Source organism: Paralichthys olivaceus, chromosome 3 (genome assembly GCF_024713975.1).
Source record: "Paralichthys olivaceus isolate ysfri-2021 chromosome 3, ASM2471397v2, whole genome shotgun sequence".
NCBI classification, from domain to species: domain Eukaryota; kingdom Metazoa; phylum Chordata; class Actinopteri; order Pleuronectiformes; family Paralichthyidae; genus Paralichthys; species Paralichthys olivaceus.
This window is the reverse complement of record NC_091095.1, coordinates 17553441-17572605: the sequence shown is the minus strand read 5'-3', so window position 1 is coordinate 17572605 and position 19165 is coordinate 17553441.

Sequence of the window (19165 nt, the reverse complement as noted above, 5' to 3'; positions counted from 1 at the left end):
TTTACACAAATTTAAGTAATCTAGACATTCTTTTGATAACTGATGTATTCTTTTTTTTCTTTTCCATTCCATTAGCCTCCCCTGAAACTGTTTGGAGCACAAATATATAAACATAAATGTCAAATTGTTGCCATATTTGAAATACAAATAAAGCTGACAGCCACGGTTCTTCTATAGATTTCAAAGATTTGCTTTTATATTCAAAGTTTTATGATCTACATAATTAACTGTATCTGATTATGGAGGTTGACTCTGAAAACTGTCATGAATTCATTAGTCTCCCCGCAAAACAGAACCATATGTGTTTGATAAGGTTGGCTGCTAAGATCACACCATTTTTGTTTGTGAAATCCCATGCTCCCATAGTGTTTGCTATTCTAATTTATCCATTCTATAAATTTCATTTCAACCTTGAAAACGTATATATATGCTTGTCTTAAATTTCTAATTTGCTTAGAATTAACTAATCATGACACACAAATCAAAGTGGGTGTAATATCAGAAGTTTGAGTCTAGGATTTATGCTAAATGGATGTTATAGCTTTTTATACACGATGTTGTCCTTTTAGAAATGAGAAAACAGGCTCCTATAATTCTCTTTTATGCAATCTTTTTTCAGAAAACCATTGCTCTCACTGTTTTCTCATTATCTCTAAACACTGGAATTAAAATCAATAAAAAAGACAACACTGCCACCTTGTGAACTGAATTTACTAATACAACAATAAGAAGTTTTATTGTTCACTCATTGAAAGTCTAATTGATGCATTATTATTGTAATAGAATCGACACAAACAGTGCCTGCTGTCACTTCAATTATTCAAGCACATTTTGCTTCCAGTTTTGAGATTGTTCAAATATATTCAGGTATTGGATAACGTCACTTTGCTTTATTACCGGTCCATATTTAACAAGAGCATTCCTAACAAGCCTAACACGTTTGTCATGATGCCATGAAGAAATAATGCGTAGTCAGTGGGGCAGAGCTGTTGCTAAGCTGTTGACAGGGGCCTCATCGTCTTTCAGGGCTTCCTCCCTAAATAATAAATTCTAAAATCAACAAGTCAAAAATCGGACTTGCGCCTGTGAAGCCACTGCAGGGTAATGACCAGCTTTATTCAGTAGAGCTTGTCCAGTCGCGATTCTGGATGCATGGTGAAGGTTATCAGACACTTTGATGGAACTTTCTCAAGGGAGAAAAATACTCATCAAGGATCAGTTGTAGTTGAGACTTAAAGACAAAAACAGAACACATGTCTAGATTAAACAAATACACATTTAAATAAACAGAAATAATATTAAAACATAAAACTAACAAAGATGATATCCACCAGAACCCTTTTGCTCCATTTCTCACTCTGCCATGAATTTTGGACCTATGCAAGGTTTTCTAAATATTTTGTGGCCGTCTGTAATTTATGCTTGGTTTATACAAAGCACTAAATGACAATTACAAGCAAATTAAGCTGCTCTCTCACTTGAGTCACATCATTTTGTCATGTATCAACAATAGAATTAGGAATAATTTACTAATAATATCAAAGTGCATTCAATCAGCTACTGTACTTATTATTCCACAACATAACATCCACATAGTCTGGATTCTAAATGTGTTATAGTAGATTAAACTGCTCTTTGGAAGGTAGAGGTGTTGAAATGAGCTGCACCATGACATTATTAACATGCTGCTTCCAGGTTAACATATCTTTAAAGTATTATATTACTAAAAAATGTGTGTATGTTCAACATCACAACCTGAGTGGGACTAGTTTGCATCATGAGTATATTTACCTTTGATACCTTGAGGATACTATTTTACTTGTAATGTATTTTTATTTTAGTAATATTTTAACAGCATTAATGCTGAATTCTTACACTCAAGTATTGATACTTTAACATATATTTCTTCCACCACTGGGTATAACATATATAAGTGGATGCTCATGCACCATCTATATCAAATGTCATTAAAGTAGCAAGAGGGTCATGAAAAAAAAACACGTACATGGCAGCCTCCGAAGAGAGGACCCGCTTCCGATTTAATACATAAAGATTTAGATATAAAGGGTCAATTCTAGAGTAAAGACAGAACAATGTGTACAATTTAAATGAAACACACTTCTGAAAACATTGCTAGGATTAATTTATATTCAATTTCTGCCAACAGATCCCTTTCACCTAAATCTTACACACTGGACCTTTAATACATATTCTTTCAAGTTGTCTTGAACACATGTAGAAACATCTCCTTGAGGTTTAGTGTCGGCAATGATGACGATTCTGATGAATGGCCTCTGTCAAAGATTTTTGTCTGCAGGGCAATAGAGAAGACTGAGGCTTGAGCAAAGCAGTGCTATGCTACTCACGTCCACTAGATGGTGACACAGAACGTTCACACATGGACTGCAGCATAGCTGAGGCCACATCCAGGGTTAGACTGAGAGATACTGTTACTAACACCAAATTATACTATCAATGGCATGCAGTATGAAATATTGCTGGGCAGGAAAATGCATAAATAATAGATATAATGGGTTTCACTCATTTTGGCTTTCAAGTCTGACTGTAGTATAAAAGCTAGTAAAAAGAGTGAAAGGCTAATATACATGTATTTATCATAATATAGTAACATAGTAGTTCGATTATGAGGCTTTATTGTTAACTACACTTAAAGCTGCAGACCGCTGAACAGATGACAATCAGATTGGAAATAGCTGTTTGAAAAACAGTGATCCTGGACTGTCTCTGAACCAACTGGCCTTGCTGTAGGCAATTAAGATGATAAAGTTAAAAATAGAAGTAGAGACTGCTGCAGTAATCACTTTAACTTCTGAACTACCCTCAGCACCTCCTACACACGAGTGCACCTCATGGCTTCCTGCGCAGCACCACATTTTTCCACTGTGGTGAGCTTCGCTCACAACAACACTCAGGTGCAAAAACCTGCAGCACTGACCTGCTGAGATATTTGGTATTTTTCTATTTGTCTATATCTAAAGAACAACTGTGTTAATGCCGAGGATAAAAACGTGCAGTTGAGTTGTTTATTTAACATATCAATATGTTGTGTTTTTCCTTCTGCCCTGTCATTTATGTCATTTGAATTGCTATGACAGGAGGGGGCAGTGTAAACAAACCTATAGCAGGCCACGTAAACGTGCACATTGGAGTGTGGAGCAGCACATCCTCTGAGAGCTTCATTGACTGCAGCCTACAAGTGCTGTGTCCGACACTTGACTCTCTGTTTGATGTTGATTGCTATTCTGGAGCTGCAGCTTTGCAGAGGCTCTGTGCTGTGATGCTTCAGTGGCTCAACCTGACAGTGACGCGCCTGCTTTGCAGTTTGCTGTTCATTTATGACTATTTATTCTTCTGCACAACACAATTAAATTCACATTAGATTACCATATAATTATACATCCCAGAGATATTAATTATACACACGCACATGAGATGAATATATGAGTGGCTGTTTGTTTTTTTAAATTCATTCTCCCCTATACATCAGTGTTGTGAATATCACAACTGTTGTAGTGCAGACCTGAACTGAAAGATAATGATGCAAGAAGCTGCCTGTGTGCCTTTAAGAGGCAAGATCACATTGTTATTCTAGGTTTGTCCACAAGCTGACTGTGGAGGTGGACAGATAGTGGTTCTGAGGGTGGTGTGTGTGGGGGGGTGGAGGGGGAATGTAGGAGGGGCGTGTGTAGGAGTCTCCTAGTATGAGTCTCCAGGGGCCAGTATGGATTAGAAAAAGAGGTAGAGAGAGAGACTGCGACGAGGATAAGATGTCCTTTGGATGCATCTCCTGTTTTACAGCACGTCCAAGGATTGATCCCGTGTTGCCCCTCTTCCCCCAGAATGGCGTTGCAGGCTGAACTCTCAAGGCTAAGCTCCCCATTAACGGGCCAATAATTTGTGTCATTATGTGAAGGCTGCAGCTGGTGCCACTGATGCACTGCTTCTCACATGTCAGAGCTAAAGACTGAAAGGAGTCTGAGCACTGCTCATTATAAAGGCCGGCCTCTCATCCCTGCTTCCATTCTTTGTCTTGGCAGCATTGCGTGGCAGACGAGGCTTGGCCTGGATTGCTTTATTTATTTCCTCCCCAGCTTCCCTTTTTTTGAAACACAGCACGCTCAATATAAAATCAATGCATTAAGTGTTCTCGACTATGAAGAGTGACGTGCCGCCATTCCCACTCTGTGCCTTTGGCTGTGATTACTGCTCATTTGAATGATTGAAATGCTTCCATAGTGGAGCTGGAGTGAGTGAAGTGAAGGGCTCACACAGATGAAGGGGGAGGAGGCGAGAAAAGGCTTGGCTCTTCTCCAGGTGGAGGAGGTGAGTCATTCCCCGCACAGATAGACAGTCTATCAATGTGCATGTGTGTGTGCATGCACGTCGCCCAATGTTGAGAGAATAAAATAGTGCTGTGAGCATCAGAGATGAAGAATGAAAGCCACTGTAGACATTGTACATCTGTGTGTTTGTTTTTGTGATTTTTCTGTGCCGATTACAGTGGATATCTCTGGTTAATCTGTGTGTTCTGCAGATGAATAGTGACTGTATCTATGGTCTTTAGGCCAGATGACTCCAATTCCCGAGGTGGGCGGACGATTCACGTGGCTCGGTATCAAACAACCTGAAGGCAAGCAGGAGTTTCAGTACAATAAAAGAGTTATTTGAGAGCAAGTTACACGTGTTTCATTTTGCATTTGCATTGTTTATGCTCTGGCTAAAACATTCAGTTGTTCATCATGCATTCACATGACCGATTTGCTGTTATGTGTGGATTACTAGTTCATTTGTGTTTGTTGCAGATGCATAGCGACTGTATTTTTAGGCCACCCTGACTCGGCTGCCACAGGTGGGCGTCACATTCATGTGATCTCTGCATCAAACTAAATGAGGCCAGTGAAATATTTAAGTAGTAGGTCCTGTATTGTCCTGTTCTGGAAACCTGATAGTTAGTACCTTCCATGCAAGTGTCATATTTGAATCTTTTTCTCATCTCACCAAGACAGAGTGATTGTGCTATTCATCTATCCATCCATCTGTCCACTCATATATCTGTCTATCTCTCTATCTGTCTATCTATCTATCTTACTATCTGCCCCTCTATTTGTTGGTCTGTCTGTATTATTAAGTGCAAATTTAAAGCTGCTGTCATGGAAATGTGCCATGCCTTTCCTCCTCCTCCTCCTCCTCCTCCTCCTCCTCCTCCTCCTCTCCCCCCATCACCCCTTCAGCACACTCAAACTTGTAGACAGACGTACGCGCACCTGCTCATTCAAAGCTCTCTTGAATCTACTCCAGAAAGAGTCGAGAGATCTGGACGCCTTCAAGAGGCAACTCTCAGGAAAGATGTCTAACTCTTACAGAGACAAAGGGAGAATGCAGGGACACAAGATGGGGGGGGGGGGGGGGGCGAAAATATAAACATTGCCTTTTTTGTGTTTGTGTTATTATCTACACACTCAAAGAGAAAATGAATGGAGATTTTTTTCAAAGAAACATGTCTGTTTAAGTCAAATAGCCGATACATGATCGAACAATATCATACAATCATAGAAAAGCAGAACAGATAAGAGACCTCAACAGCCAGATAACAACATCCTTACCAGCTGCAGCAGCATGGCTGGTATTCTTTTCATATTGTCTTTTCATATTTTTTTGTGTGTGTGTGTGTGTGTATGTGTGTGTATATAAATAATTCCAGCAATTACTCATATCAGTGACGCTCCCATGTAGGATGAGACTTGTGACTTATTTAACAAAAAGCTGAAAAGGCTCCTTGGCGAGATGAAGGACAGGATTGGTTCGTCCTTGGCGGGCCGCCAAGTGAAGTGCAGTTTTCAGATGGAGGAGCAGCTGGTCGACTGATGCTGCTACTGCTGTTGCTGACGTCCCTGTGGTGACAACATGGTCCTAAGGAAGCCAGCTTTGCATGCCATCTCCTCAGACACATACCCATTAACACACACACAAACACGCACACGTACACACAAGCGCACAAACTGTAATGCAGGTTGCCGTGGGTGTGTCCCCAGCTGCTCGTAAGGACTGACGCACTACGCCCCCCATGCACGCTCCTGGGGGAGGCCACATGTCCTGCAGGGCTCCATTCATTCAAGGTGAGACGCAGAAGACATGACAAGTTGCTGCCATGACAACGGTTGGTTGGGTAAAGCCGTGCAGCATGAGCATACATGTTAGCAGATAATGAAATCGCTCCTCCTTTCTTGTCCTCTCCCTTTTCCACTGGAACAGAAGAAAGACAGTCTACCTGTTATGGTGCTCCAGGGTTTTGTGTCCTGCACCACCATGCTGTGCCTTTATGTGTTTGTCTCTTCCGGTTGAACATGTGTTGATTTGTAAAGTGGGTGTTGAGGATTTGTAGATTCTGGTCAGGTGTCTGGTTACCTCTCAATCAATATCTAACCAATTCAATGGGTGTAATTGTTCAGGTGCTGATTGCTTCTCAGAGCTGTTTCACCTGCCCATGTGACAATTCTGGGGGCAGGGTCCAGTGCATTGTTGCTTTCATGGCGTGTTGTGCCGACACGGTGCAATGTGAACGTCAGCTTGCCAAAGGCTGACGAGCCTTGCACTTCCCAGCTCAGTGCTGATGTGATGCATCGAGCATGATTGGCATGTGGGGAGAGAAAATAAGACAAAAGAACACAGAAGAACAAAGTGTTTGTCAAATTAATCTAGCATCCCCTCCAACAGCTCATGCATTTGATATGATGATTATGTTTATTTATTTTCCAGCTACTTGTTACACTAAAGAGACTTATTAGGCAGAGGTCTACATGGGAGAGAGGCAGTAATTATACTTTGGTTGTTGGATTTTTCTTTTTTTGTAAAAGGTAAAGTTGTTTCTGAAACACTTTTCATCTTATTCCTCTTCCTGGTAGCCATTTAAAATAAAATTGTTGGTGAAAACTCAAACTGGTGTCTGTGGCCCTGGCAGGACTGTAATGCACATGGTGTCGGTGTACCTGTCTGTCACTAATCGACCTGCGTCCTGCTGATGCTTTAAATAAAAACAATTATGATAAATGGTGTATTTTCTTATAAACAAACTATAGTCCATTTTCAAATTACTGAGATTGATCTTAATCAAATGAGCTGACTCTAAGCAGGTGAGATGTCAGATCCCTTTAATATGGGTCTTAATCTAAAAGAAAATCAATATTGTAATGTGATGATGGAGTGTCTGTGCCCCCTCCATTGGCAAATCATTGTCTTGATTCCCCCTTCCATTTTTAGTTCATTCACCCTGCTCTAAATATTGTATTCAACTGGATGGCCACCGCATATAACCTGCAGATAGGGAGACACATTGCTGGTGACATTTAAAAGGAGTCACTACCCCTCATCTTCCTGTCCATTGTCAGCATCCTCCATGGCCTGTAATGAGAGCGTGCATGCCCAGGCCATTATAAATAGTCTGCGTCCTGGTAAATGCAACACCTCTCTCTGGGTGCTACTTGGGCTGCATGTTTAATTGTGATTCAAGCCAGTGTGTGTTCTCCTCTCTGTTCTCATACAGATGAGCTGGATGACCATTGGGAGGAGATAAGGATTGCAATGGAAGCATGGATTGTGTGTGTGTGTGCGTGTGCGTGTGCGCGTGTGTAGGCTGGTCCACGTGTGTAAGTGGTTAATTGAACAAAGAGAAAAGACTAATGGAGGGATTGACATTGCACAACTGAAGTGCCAAATTCGCCGTCCCACTTTTGAGCCCACTTTCAGAAAAATCAGGCCTACTTGAAGGAAGGAAGAGAAAAAAAAATAGCGAACAGAAATGAGGAATAATTTGAGTGTGGCTGTGGATGCATGTGTGCTGTACACGTGACTGTTTTCTGTGCAGGGCCAGGTACAGCGATGGGAGAACCTAGTTATCACGCTGCTGGTGTTTTCCTCCTGTGCATGCACGCCATTCATCACCCTGTGTTTGGCTGCGAGAGGCATTGTGATTGAGTGATGGACACCTATTCAACTGCACCCTGCTGTCTGTTATCTATGTTCCAGTCAGGTAGGAGGGCGAGGCAAGAACGAATGGATTATACGAGAGCCAGCCAGTCGAGGACATACTGTACTTTTCACTTTGTGTGGCTCTCTGTGCAGCCTCATATCCTGCTTGCTTGTTTGTCTGCTAATTATTTACTGATATCACTTGGCATCTGCTGCTAGAACTGTATACATTGTTGTTTTTGTGCATGCATGCATGTGTGCGTACATGTAGTGCACCGGCTCCCAGTGGCTATGTGGGTGTGTGGTGGATAGCTCAGAGTTACATTAATAGCCAAAGGGCAGGCTGGCAGGCAGGCAGGCAGGCAGGCAGGCAGGCAGGGACGACATAGACAGGAAAGGGAAATACAGTTTGCTGGTCGCCCACCACTTCCTGTATGTCTCCCACACTCGCAGCCCACGGAGCAGAGCTGCTTCTATTACTAGTTTGTTTGCTTGCAGCACAACAGAGATAAGATACACACTGTGACAAGAGAGTAAGGAATGCCACAAACAAAATCGTTTTGGTTTCGTCACTAGATGGTTATGCAAGTTCTTGGAAATGACTTTCCCAAGCTGCCCAACCCTTTCAATTTGTGTGTGTGTGAGGTTTGAACAACTTCACACACTTGGCAACAGAAACAGCAGACATAGTTTTTTTCAAATGTTAAGGTGTCTATTGTATTCGTTCTATCCTTTCATGATCCAAGTCACGTATTAATATTGATATTACACACGATTAAACAAAAGTTAAGTAAAGTTTTAATGTATTGAATAATGTAAATGTGAGCTGATTCTCTTCTTTAGTCAACACGGATTGCAGTATCAAGATACAGCCACTAGAGGTCCCTCTCTCATTAAGTGTCAGTGACTGTAGTCCATGTTGAAGAGGAGAGTAGCATTAAATAGGTGATGAGGGTGAACCATAACCAATCCAGTATTTCAGCTGTACCAATAAAACAGGTACTGATTCAGTTTCATCTATTTCTCTTATATTTTGAGAATCTGAGTTTTTTTAGTGCAACTACTTGAGAACAATATTTTTGACCTTTGACCTTCTCAACAAGCTCCACACCACCAAGCAGCCACTTTACACTGCTGACACCGTGTAGGAGCAAAGGACTGCTGCTGAGTTCTGGCTATGCAGAGATTGACTGATAAGAAGCCCCTGTTTTGCACACACACATACACTGCCCTTCTGGGATCCCACATCCCCATTGAACTTTCCACCCACTCACCGAGGAATGTGGAGAGAGGGAGGTGAAGGAGGGGGCTGAGAGAGGCAGAGAGGGGGATTGGGAGGGAGGCGAGGGGCGTGCTGCCGAGAGAAAGAGAGAATGACTGAGCGAAACCAAAATTTAAGATACAGTGAAAACAAATGGCCCTCGTGAGTCTCCTCATTGGACTGTGCAGTAACTGGATCATGTGAGACACTGATGACACACCATGCAGGCCCACTGTGCAGGAGGGGGGTTTGCTGCATGGTGGAGGGTTTTCCACTCTTTTACTGAACAGGTGGGGTTTGACATGGACAAGAAAGGGCATGGGAACAAATCAACGGCAGACACACATGGACACACGTGCACACAAATTGCTCATGCACACACACGGGAAAATGCACATGTGATTAACTAATGACAGGCTGTGATGTGGCAATATCTACGTCATTACAACAATGTGATATAGTTTATAAATACCACGTCTTTGTGCGTGCGTGCTATGTTATTTGTTGTTCCATCAGTGGAAACCTGTTTGTGCCAAAAGCCTTTGGGTTTTTTGTGTCATTCTGTCTGTGACACCCTAGTCTTGTCATGTCACCGAAGCCTCCCTCTGTCTCTTTCCTCACTTTGAGCAGACTTTCTCAAAGGACCTTATCAGGTGCCTTGGTACGCCTCTTGCTGTATTAGGAATTCCACAGCGTAAAGTGGCAGCATTGTTGATGAAAGGTTAGAGCTGTTTCAAATTCTCGCCCTAAATGAAAAGGCCCTCTCTCCAGCGGTTGTACAGAAAGAGGGATGACATTTTGGTTTCATCAGCTGTATATCTAAAGTGTCCGCAGCCAAATGCCAAAACGATCAAAGCCAAATGGGCAGGGTAATACACACAGAGAGCACCTCAGCGCTCTTTGTGAGGTTATCTACCCACAAACCTCTGTCAGACCTAATAAAAAGTCATTACGCCCCTCAGCGATAATACTGTGAATACCCCACGTTTAATGATAAACATTTACATGGTCGCAGTGAAAGGAGTTTATCAGGTCTTTACATTAGGGATTAGATTCGCTGGTGTATTTAGTGTCTGTTCAAGGGCAAAGAATGGAGGATTGGAAACTTAGTGGGTGGAACATGAAGGGATTTTATATGAGGAGGCAGGTGGTGGTGACACTAGACATTAAAGCTCTTTCTCTCTGTCACAGGATCCATCTCTGCATCTTGCTCTTTCTGTCTTTCATCCAAACACACATATGACATATTGTGGATTAGAAAGGACGTTCGAGTTGAGGTGTGGAAAGGAAATACCTTGCATTTGCAAAAGGGCCACAGGATGCGAGGAGGCTGGATCCTTGACCTTAATTTCTCTGTGTTCAGGTCAGCCGTGTACACATCAGGACCTCTCTGTATTGTTCATTGTTATATTGCACATGGTATCTGCTCACCTCACCAACCTGCCGTCATACGGTGACTCACAGACTGAAGCACATTGTGTTTGCTCCTCTGTTCACCCAGTGGCACCCCACAAAAAAACAGTCATCAGGCTGTAGAGGTTCAGTCATATATAAGGATTATCAAATGAACATGATGTCGAAAGGTAAACTTTAACTCTGCGCCCGCCCAGCAGGCAGACAGGGTTGGGAGGCAGCTCAAACAGAATGGATGTATTTGCTTTTCATGTGAAAATCAATGGGCCCAGACAGATGGCGGTTTGTTTCCTCACTATTTACTCACCGGCTCCATGACAAATGTCCCTGCTGCCCCTCCTGGGCTGACAATACATAGGTAAGCAGAAAGCCATCCCTTCCCTGGATGACAAATGTGCCAGGTACCGCCCTGTTTCTCTCTCTCTGGCTCTCCCTAAAAACCCAAACCGCTACTCTGGTGTTGACCTAGCTACGACAAAGAACCTTGAACTATTTTGGTTTCAAAAGAAAAGCTTTATTTGCTTATTAAGCGACTCCATTTGATCAATATCTTTGTTTCATCTTTATCAGAAACATTGGCCACCTAACACTTAAAAAAAGCCAACTGGAAATGTTCTGCAGAGAGAAAAAAAACCCCATAATGCTTTTATTAATACAGTATGGTTTGGTGACTCATATTCTGGAACTGGAGACAGACAATGTCTACGGTCAGTGATCACCGAAGATAGATTGTGACAAATTTGTTGAATAGCACTTCATGCCAGTCATGCCTGGAGTGTTTGAACTCACAGGGAAGGTTAACTTGAGTGAGCTTTTGTAAGAGGCTGAGCTGCTGAACGGAATGGACCTATGAAAGATGTGTTATCATTCCGTCCTGAAACATACAAAGAAAAAGTATGACTCAGAGGTATGATGACCGTGAATGTCTTCTTGTAAGGTATATCTCTTGGTTTTTTTAAGATGAAAAGTAGTATTTTTTAAATCAGTACGCCCACTCTGAGACTGTTTTCCCTGGACACAAATTTACACAAATGCTTTTACTGGAATCTGCCCCAAATGAGAGTGTGTTTGAATATTTTTCCTGGTCTCAATCAGTACAAACTCTGGCTCTAGAGGCAGAAACGATCCTCTCTGGAATCAGACTGAGGTCTGCACTGCTGAATCTGTGGGTTTTAATAGCGCCTTGTGTGGAATCAGACTTTCCTTCTGCTGCTCAGAGAGATATTTTTAGTCAGACTGGGGCACTTCTGCTCAAGCACACCGAGACAGCAGAAGGAAAAATGTTTGTCTTATTTAGAAATTCAGAAAAGTGTGATTCACATTCACATGAAGACTGCTGGTCACACAAAGCCACATGTCTTGTAACAGAGGACGATGCTTCCCCTTTATTTCTCCCTACGTTGCACAACAAGGAGGGGTGAGAAATGGAGAGGGTGGTGGGTGGGGGTGAAAGTCAGCATTCCAACCCGACCACAGAGGGGCAGAGATCGTACGGGTGGAGAGAGAGAGAGAGAGAGAGAGCATGGGTGGAGGTGTGGGTGTTGCGGTGGCAGTAGTGCAGGGGCGTAGCAGAGTAAAGAGCAGAGAGCAGTTCCTGATTCCACAGCCCTGAGCTCACCACCTTTGCGCCTGCCAGCCACTCCTTTTCTCCTTCACACCATCCTCTTCCCTCTCCTCCCACTCCTCCCTCCACCATGTCTCTCCATCTGAGGTGTTAACTCCTTGTTGGGCAGTTGTAGAGCCATTGGCATCAATGTCGGTTTTTTCATGGAGACTTGGGGGTGGAGAGGCGGGCGTGCTGCTGCGGATCCTTACTGGAAGTAGAGGCGTGTGTGCCAGTAAAGTCAAAATGATTCACTACACAAATGTTTTTATCCATTTGCAACACCTTATGATCCTGCTGGCAATTGGCTGTGACCTGACATGACAGATGTGTCAACACACACACACACACACACACACACACACACACACACACACACACACACACACACACACACACACACACACACACACACACACAGAGGTACAATCAGTGATGGAAGAAACAACCCAAGATGAAATGGGGTAAACTGAGGAGGAGCCCAGGATTGGCCACCCCTTTGTTCAACCTCATAAACAATGGCTTTAGCAAAGATACATCATTCATGAACGTTGTTATATGAGCATTATGAACAATAGCAGATTAGCGATAACTCAAGCTGTTAATGTGTGATCCCATTCTATATCTTAGGCTGGTCCACAATGGAGAATTATATCAGCGAATAATGACACACATTAAGCCAGATTGACAGGTGAATGGAAGAATAGCACAGGACAGGAAGTGGTGACACACATTCGGCGCAGTGTGTCATGGCGGAATAATAACATCCTAATAAGGACGAGTTGAGGCGAGGAGGCGAGTGCGCTGGGAGCATCTTGCACAACAGGAGTATACCTGGAACCGACTGGGCAGGGCTGGTTAGGAAAGTGCATGTGATCACTCTGTGCTACACTTTGTGTTTTTACACCACACACTAGCCTCTGTGTGTGTGTGTTTGTGTGTGGTTGGATGAGCATGGCATTATACAATACAAGCAGCAGACAGTGACATTTGAATGTGCTGACTGTCCTTTGGTAAGCAGCACACAGGTGACGTGTACGCAGTGGAAAAAGATGACCTTATGATAGATCAACTGTTAATGCTCCCTGCTGTCCTTTGTCTTGGTGGCCCAACACACCTACTGCCTTCTCTCTCTTACTCTTTTTAATGAAATAAACATTGCTCAAGCGGCTACATATTGTCCTCTGGCTGCAGGAGCTATAAAAAGATCCTCTAGGCTGTATTTATTTATCAATGAATCTGGGCTGTGCCTCCCCTGCTTTCACTTCATTTTGCAGGATCAGGTGGTTTATGATTAAGGGTGCTATTACAGTTTGGCAGCTCTTGACTTTACTCTGTAACCTCTGCTGGCATAATGCACTCTAATGTGTTTGAATTCCATTTGAACTTCCAACTAGATCCCACCATCCCTGGCACGTCGATGAAAAATGTCCACGACCATGCGCAAGCGTAATTAGTGGAGAGAAAGTCAAGGGGTCCCAGAACGTAAAGAAATAAAACATTGCACATTTTTATTGTCTGATGCATTTCTCTTCCATTTCTACTCCAGATTCCTTTCATGCTGTTTACTCTTACTTTCATTTGTTTTGTGTGCAGATGGAGAGAGAATAGGGTTAATGAACACATAGAATAGAGGTTGTCAGTGTAAACACAGTCAGTCAGTGTAAAGGAATGTGTGAGGCATGCAAAAAACCCTGGGGACAAAGTCCAAAGGAGGAAGGGAGGGGTGAAGAAAGGAAGGAAGGGGGGGAGGAAAATGGAATGGAGAACAAGAGAGTGGTTTCAAAGAAAACTAGGTGAAGATGAGTGGAACACGGAAATATGAGATAATGTGAGAAGTTGAGAAAGAGTGGGAGAGGAAAAGGTTTTTGAGGACAACAGAGGAGTGATGTGAAAATGTTAAAGGAGGAGAAGAAAAGATGGAGACAGGAGGTGGATCGGCAGATGACAGGAGAGGTGCCTTTAGGGTTGGAGAGACAGAGTGAAGAGAGGAAGAGAGGAAGAGAGGGAAGAGTGGTGAGATAGCAGAAAAAGAGGGTGAAAGTATGGGAGAGGGTTCGGTGAAGGGCAGAGGTGGGGGTAGATCATTCATTGGGAGTCGGGTGGCGTGAGGAAGGAAAAGCCATGAGCAACTTCAAAGGGCTTTCGGAGGCCTTGACAGGGAGAGGGGTTAGAGTTCTGTAATCCAAAGAGAGGTTAGGGGCCTGCAACTCTGATTCCTGGCGCTGCTGAAACTAATTTAGCCAGTGGGCCCAGAAGCCCCTGAGAGGGGCCAGGTTGTAACAACAGGAGCTGTGAGTGATACAGTGCAGGGGACTGCAGGCAGAGAAAAGCTCGGTTATTTATATATTTATTCATAAATTGATGTAATCTCTATGAAACGATTCTGCATGTGAATCAGGGTTGGAATCCTCTGGTATTTGTTTCTAGTTTGACCAATCAGGTTTATGCAGACTTTGTTGCCAAAAGGTAAACAGTCCATGTGGAGGGAAATAGAGATGGAACACATTCACTGAAATATATCGGCTATCAGCTTTTTAATTTATCTGCATTCATATGCACGTAGCATTTAATAGATAATATGAGACAAAATGTCGTCTGGCACATAAACACCTAAACAAAGTATCACTGTTTGTGTTTTGTCGAGAGAAACATTCGACTAGTTGGAGTGAGTCTTGGCCTGGATAGCTGCTCAACCTGCAGCCCCGAGAATATTACTCAGTACCCAGAGGCTAATTTTTTTGTCAGACTATAGCCAAAGTGATCTGAGGTAGGTCACACGAAAGTCAAGTTTACTGATAAAGCACATTTGAAAACAACCACAATTGACCAAAGTGCTTTAATAGAAGACAATGTGTAATACAAGAGAAAAGTTAAAAAGACTAGCCAAAAAGTAAAGTAAAATAAAAATGCTATGACTTAAGGACACTCAGAAGCCCGGGGGAATATGAGTCTTCAGTCTACATGTGGACAGCAGGGGAGCACTTATTTGTAATATTGTAAATGGTAGAGAGCTACAGCAAACACACGATCATCCTTACTTCTCTGCCTCGACCAAAGATCAGCCAGGAGAAACTGATCAGGGACATCAGAGTGGAAAGGGGAGGGATGCAAGTACAGACAGTGGATACATGCATCATTCTCCATGTTGTTAATATGAATTCTGTTTATTATCAAGCCACCATAATGATAACTATTCAGATTTCCAAGAAAGGAAGCATCTGGGTGTATCATAGGTTTCTACTGTGCAGAGGTCGAAATGATCAAAACGGACGCAACTCCATCCTGACTCCACATCCAAGTGACATGAGGGCGAGAAAAGGAGTGGGGGTGCATGTCATGTGTCAGATCATCCAGTAACACACTACTCACATTCAGGGAAAAGTTGAGGTTTTGTGTTCAGGCAATTATGTTTTACAATCACCCACACTGAATTCCTTCTCTGCTGACACATATGGAATTACTGCACGGCCTCCAAAACCTCACAGAATTACAGAAAACCGTAAAATACGGGCAGGCTCTGTGAAAGGAGACCCTCTTGTAAAGAAGCTCTGGCGCTCCGTGGTCGCCTTTGAATGGACTGAATGTCAATTGTGGAGTCCAACTGTAGTCAGATTCAATATGAACATCAGCAGCCATAGCCTACATATTAAAGGAACAAAAAGCATTTGACATCTGGCAAGAATTCTATGAGTCCTGAAATGTGTGTGGGTGTGCAGAATGAATACATACAAGTATTCCTTTTATGCATTTAATGATGTGCGAGTTCGGCAAGCATATACCTATGTGTGTGAGAGTGTGTGATGTGAAGCAATGGTGAATGAGTCATCCAGCATTAATCATACAGGAACGCTTGGAACTCATTCACATCCTTGCCTCACTGCCCATATGGAACTGACCGTGCACTGTGTGTATGTAAACAGGCTGGACATTGTGCACGCTGTGGAGAGATAATAATAAAAAGACAAAGGGGGGTGTAATGAGGTGACTCACAGGTGTACTCATAGAGAAAGCCCCTGCATGGTGTCTTAAAGCAGAGTAAAGGGATTATCAACAATATAGGCAGCGTGGAGGCTGTGGGTGTATGGAGTTTTGTGAGCTAAGAACACAGGGAGCACAATTAAAGGCTGCAGGTTTAAGTGCTCAGAGGTATGCAAGATCATAGATGTCCCTCCACCATCGAGACGCCGTCCGAGGGAGTTTGTGTGAAGATGTGTGCAATCAAGTGTGGGCGAGTGTGCGTGTGTGTGGGAGGCTGCACACGCTGTTAGTTTGATTACAGTGTCTTTGAGCCAAGAACTTAAAGCACTTCTGTTTGTCACAACTGTGAGCCAAAGCTGCAGCAGATGTGTGTGCACACACGCCGCTATGGGAGATATTACGAATGCATGTGCACGTACACACACATGCTTTCTCTTTCCTACCCAGCTGTGAAAGTGATCATATGCTCAAAGATACAACAGGTACTGCACAAACAGGATTGTTGAATTATAACTTATCAATGTTGAACAATCAGAACATTGACTCTGTTATAGTGCAGCCATACACATTTGTCTTATTCTTATCATTATAGGAAGGCCTACTTTAGAAAATGCATAAAATATAATGAACCAAAGTTCACACTGTCAATGAATCAATTTTTTATTTGTATCGCCCATATTCACAAATCAAAGAATTACCATATTAACAGGGGGGAGAAAAGATATCTATACATAAGAAAATGTCTGATAGAGAAGAAGGGAGCAGCAATGACAATTGTATTGGAAGGTTTTTTACTTTATATAACATTATATGATTTGAATAGAAGTTGAAGTAGGTTTTTTTTTCTCAGAGACAATCTTTTAATTTCAACCTCAGCTAAGGAGGTTATGTTTTCACCCCTGTCCATGTATTGGTTGGTTTGTCTGTTAGCAGGATTACGCAAAAACGAATGAACACATTTTTTTGTTGTTATTGTCTCCTTTTTTTAAATTCTCATTTATTTCTCAGAGAATAACTAAGGGATATAGTTGAAAACATCAGTCATGTTCATGGGACTGATATTCAAGAGTGTCTGCATTTTGGTAAAAATCCAAATAAAAGTCTGGATCTAGTGAATTTAATTGTGGATTCATAAGGGGAATGTTATTGGGTCTTGGCAGAGGTCTGTACTCTACTGAGTTCTTCTATTTGCATAGGCCCTGTCTCCCTACATAGAAAGATTTGATCATTTGATATTATTTGAATTTTTATTATACAATATATAATACATACATTAGACTATGTAGACAGTTTATTTTGTTATGTTTGTGATGTTGCTCTGTTTGGTTGTTGTTGTTGGTCTGTGGGGTCAGATCGGCAGGTCGATCAGGGAGAGTGACAACAGGTTTGCACGATCAGGTTTCTGAGAGAGGGGGGGGGCAGACCCAAGCTGACAGAGAATGAGTGAAGTGTGCTGCATTGGAGTCCAAACTTGGTCTTGTCTTGAGCTTGGTTTCTATTTGTCTTTCTGTTTAGCTCATCCTATACTTACCAGTGCAGGTGGTAGGTTCCAGGCAGGATGAAAATCTGTATGATGAGAGCAGTGCCAGACCCATCTGTGAGAGAGAATAAAGATGAGCTGGCTGATTGGTCTGGTTTCCAGGCTATTAACTTGTGGTTGAAAAGACAAGAATAAAAATCCAGGCACAGGACACACACGCACCTACAAAATAGAAGAAACAAGATGTGCAGGTTAACTGTCAATAGCCTCATGGAATGCAAAGCCGGGAATCCGATCACAGTGTCCATCTACAACCGGTCAATCCCAATGCAATTATATGGTAAAGACATTGCTCAGGACCATCCAACAGCAGCTGCAGCAGACTGTGCAAAGCAGCCTGATGTCTGACAAGAGTAATGTTTTTATACTGTCTATCAGTGCGCAGTGTACTTCTGGGCACATTTTGGTCCCCAGAAGTACTTCTCACTTTCATACTGCTCTCACGTCAAGTCATTTTGTCCACTTTGTAAAAGGTACAGGCTGTTTCATTCAGTAATGTAAAAAAGTCATATTGAGTCAAATACTTCTATAAGAAAGGAGAAAACTACATTTTTATTGTGTTAACAGTCAGCCAAGTGAAAAACTGTGTAGCATTGTTTTTTAAAATGTATATGGCTTAAACACCACTTTTGGACGCCGCTATAAAAATTAAACTCGGTAGAATAAAAGGAAGATACAGAGGTTATCTGCATATAATGTGATAAAATTAAATCCAAATCCACTACACACATTTTCTTTATGCAGCAAAAATGTGTTCGTTGTCTTTAGAAAGACATTTGTATTTTTATTTTGCTGGAGGATAAATATATAACGTGTGTGTAAGTTGCCTCTAAAATTATGATGAATAATATTGTCAACAGAGCTGTGGAATAACCTGGCCTATTGTGTAATGTGCATGTTTTAAAATCTGTGCACATGATTCAATTTTGGCTGCGTTTAATAAATTGTCTTGTTTTCTTGTGGAGGTTGAGAGACGATAATGTCAAACCATAGGCAGTGAAAATAAGAGTTTGAGAGAAATTTACTGGGGTTCAAAACAATAAAAGGAACCCAGCATTCATATAACAAAGACAATAATCTTGTATAATGAGGTTTTACTCCCCTGCTGGGAACCATTTTATCTGTCACATGCTTTAAAATGAGGATATACCCTTTGTTTAAAACAAACAGAATGTGTTGAATATGAATGTGCAGCACTGTTTCATGTTGGTATTCAAATTTAATGATTGATGACTTAATATGCATGCTCACTAAGACATGTAACTCCCGTTTAAATGCACCTTTGGAGAAATAACATAATGAATTTCACAAGTATGCTCCTTTGAAAGAAATCAATGGGGATACGTCAACCTCATTTTAGTGATGCACACGCAGCACAAAG